Raw genomic sequence first — 3,480 nt, 5'->3', positions numbered from 1 at the left:
GTGGTTATGCATTTCTTTATTGAACATGTTGACTGCCAGTGCTTTGTTCTACGTAGACACGTGTTTGGCCCTGAAAGTTGGTTTCATAAATGCCTCCATGGTCAGTTACTGTGCATGCATTGTGCACGGCCATTTGACTGAATTGTAAAACAGCTTGGGAATTTACAGGTTAACTAGAAAAGCACGGTGGTACTGTTACATATCAAATTGTATTTGTCACATGCGCCGAATACAACAGGTACGACCTTACAGTGAAATGCTTACAAGCCCTTAACAACAAGGCACTTATAAAAATAAGTGTTAAGTAAACAATAGATAAGTAAAAAATAAAGTAACAAATAATTAAAGAGCAACAGTAAAATAACAATAGCGAGACTATATAGGGGGTACCGGTACAGAGTCAATGTGGTTAGACGAGGCAATTGAGTTATGTACATGTACAGTAGGTAGAGTTAAAGTGACTATGCATAGATAATAAACAGAGTAGCAGCAGTGTTAGAGGGGGGAGGGGGTGCAAATAGTCTGGGTAGCCATTTGATTAGCTGTTCAGGAGTCTTATTTTATTTTTATTTTATTTATTTCACCTTTATTTAACCAGGTAGGCTAGTTGAGAAGTTCTCATTTGCAACTGCGACCTGGCCAAGATAAAGCAAAGCAGTTCGACACATACAACAACACGGAGTCACACATGGAATAAACAAACATACAGTCAATAATACAGTAGAAAAAGTCTATATACAGTGTGTGCAAATGAGGTAGGATAAGGGAGGTAAGGCAATAAATAGGCCATGGTGGCGAAGTAATTACAATAGAGCAATTAAACACTGGAATGGTAGATGTGCAGAAGATGAATGTGCAAGTAGAGATACTGGGGTCCAAAGGAGCAAGATAAATAAATAAATACAGTATGGGGATGAGGTAGATTGGATGGGCTAAATTATAGATGGGCTATGTACAGGTGCAGTGATCTGTGAGCTGCTCTGCAGCTGGTGCTTAAAGCTAGTGAGGGAGAAATGAGTATCCAGCTTCAGTGATTTTTGCAGTTCATTCCAGTCATTGGCAGCAGAGAACTGGAAGGAAAGGCGGCCAAAGGAAGAAATGCCTTTAGGGGTGATCAGTGAGATATACCTGCTGGAGCGCGTGCTACGGGTGGGTGCTGCTATGGTGACCAGTGAGCTGAGATAAGGCGGGGCTTTACCTAGCAGAGACTTGTAGATGACCTGGAGCCAGTGGGTTTGGCGGCGAGTATGAATCGAGGGCCAGCCAACGAGAGCGTACAGGTCGCAGTGGTGGGTAGTATATGGGGCTTTGGTGATAAAAACGGATGGCACTGTGATAGACTGCGTCCAATTTGTTGAGTAGAGTGTTGGAGGCTATTTTGTAAATGACATCGCCAAAGTTGAGGATCGGTAGGATGGTCAGTTTTACGAGGGTATGTTTGGCAGCATGAGTGAAGGATGTTTTGTTGCGAAATAGGAAGTTGATTCTAGATTTAATTTTGGATTGGAGATGCGTAATGTGAGTCTGGAAGGAGAGTTTACAGTCTAACCAGACACCTAGGTGTTTGTAGTTGTCCACATATTCTAAGTCAGAACCGTCCAGAGTAGTGATGCTGGACGGGCGGGCAGGTGAGGGCAGCGATCGGTTGAAGAGCATGCATTTAGTTTAACTTGCATTTAAGAGCAGTTGGAGGCCACGGAAGGAGAGTTGTATGGCATTGAAGCTTGTCTGGAGATTAGTTAACACAGTGTCCAAAGAAGGGCCAGAGGTATACAGAATGGTGTCTTCTGCGTAGAGGTGGATCAGAGAATCACCAGCAGCAAGAGCGACATCATTGATGTATACAGAGAAGAGAGTCGGCTTGAGAATTGAACCCTGTGGCAACCCCATAGAGACTACCAGAGATCCGGACAACAGGCCCCTTGATTTGACACACTGAACTCTATCAGAGAAGTAGTTGGTGAACCAGGCGAGGCAATCATTTGAGAAACCATAGCTGTTGAGTCTGCCAATAAGAATGTTGTGATTGACAGAGTCGAAAGCCTTGGCCAGGTCGATGAAGACGGCTGCACAGTAATGTCTCTTATCGATGGCGGTTATGATATCGTTTAGGACCTTCAGCGTGGCTGATGACCAGCTCTGACCAGCTCTGAAACCAGATTGCATAGTGGAGATGTAATGCTTTCGTTAGGAGAAGTATCGGAGTCAGGCGCAGGACACAGGGATGAGTGCAAACAAAACGTGTTTACTCAAAACCATAATAAAACCTCCTCCACAGCAATAATACAGGGTTGGGAGAAACACCTCCAACAACCACAAAACAGGAAACAATCACAGACAGGGAAGCCAGAGGGTTAAATAATGAACATAATCAGGGAATCATAAACAGGTGTGTATAATTAAGACAAAAGCAAACGAACAGGGAAACATAGATCGGTGATAACTAGTAAGCCGGTGACGTCGAGCGCCGCCCGAACAAGGAGAGGGGCCGACTTCGGCGGAAGTCATGACAGGAGAAGGAACGGTGGGATTCGGAATTGTCGGTAATCTGTTTGTTAATTTGGCTTTCGAAGAACTTAGAAAGGCTAAGTTAGGATAGATATAGGTCTATAGCAGTTTGGGTTTGAAGAGGGGGATGACCGCGGCAGCTTTCCAATCTTTGGGAATCTCAGATGATACGAAAAGGTTGAACAGGCTAGTAATAGGTGTTGCAACAATTTCGGCAGATAATTTTAGAAAGAGAGGGTCCAGATTGTCTAGCCCGGCTGATTTGTAGGGATCCAGATTTTGCAGCTCTTTCAGAACATCCGCTATCTGGATTTGGGTGAAGGAGAAATGGGGGAGGCTTGGGTGAGTTGCTGTGGGGGGTGAAGGACTGTTGAATGGGGTAGGGGTAGCCGGGTGGAAAGCATGGCCAGCCGTAGAAATATGCTTATTGAAATTCTCAATTATAGTGGATTTATCGGTGGTGACAGTGTTTCCTAGCCTCAGTGCAGTGGGCAGCTGGGAGGAGGTGCTCTTGTTCTCCATGGACTTTACAGTGTCCCAGAACTTTTTTGAGTTAGTGCTACAGGATGAACATTTCTGCTTGAAAAGCTAGCCTTAGCTTTCCTAACTGCCTGTGTATATTGGTTCCTAACTTCCCTGAAAAGTTGCATATCACGGGGGCTATTCGATGCTAATGCAGAACGCCGCAGGATGTTTTTGTGCTGGTCAAGGGCAGACAGGTCTGGAGAGAACCAAGGGCTATATCTGTTCCTGGTTCTACATTTTTTGAACGGGGCATGCTTATTTAAGATGGTGAGGGAGACACTTTTAAAGAACAACCAGGCATCTTCTACTGACGGGATGAGGTCAATATCCTTCCAGGATACCCTGTGGCTCAGTTGGTAGAGCATGGTGTTTGCAATGCCAGGGTTGGGGGTTCGATTCCCACAACATTTTTTTTTTAAATGCATGAAATGAAATGTATGAAATGTA

Source organism: Salmo trutta, chromosome 30 (genome assembly GCF_901001165.1).
Source record: "Salmo trutta chromosome 30, fSalTru1.1, whole genome shotgun sequence".
Classification (NCBI taxonomy): domain Eukaryota; kingdom Metazoa; phylum Chordata; class Actinopteri; order Salmoniformes; family Salmonidae; genus Salmo; species Salmo trutta.
The sequence above is the reverse complement of the archived record's forward strand: the minus strand, read 5'-3'. Positions refer to the sequence as shown.